The following is a 326-nucleotide window of genomic DNA, read 5'->3' as shown; positions in this document are numbered from 1 at the left end:
TCATACTGTATGGTATAACCGACACCTGAGCTATGAAAGAAACTTGATTTGTTGTTAACATAAGTTATAATTGACACGACTAAAAGATTGTTGTCTTCTCCCAAGTGTAGGAGTGTCGAAGTAATAACTAACTCGGCAAGATCAGGATCGAACCACAGGGAGGTTAATTGTACAAATTATAAATAACAATAGTAACAAGAACAACAACAATAATAATAGTAGCAATAATAATACTAATAATACTAGTACTAGTAGTAGTAGTAGTAGTAGTAGTAGTAGTAATAATAATAATAATAATAATAATAATAATAAAAAAGATGAGAACT

This window comes from Populus euphratica, unplaced genomic scaffold, assembly GCF_000495115.2.
Source record: "Populus euphratica unplaced genomic scaffold, PopEup_1.0 scaffold660.1, whole genome shotgun sequence".
NCBI lineage: Eukaryota > Viridiplantae > Streptophyta > Magnoliopsida > Malpighiales > Salicaceae > Populus > Populus euphratica.
Note: the sequence above shows the minus strand (reverse complement) of the source record.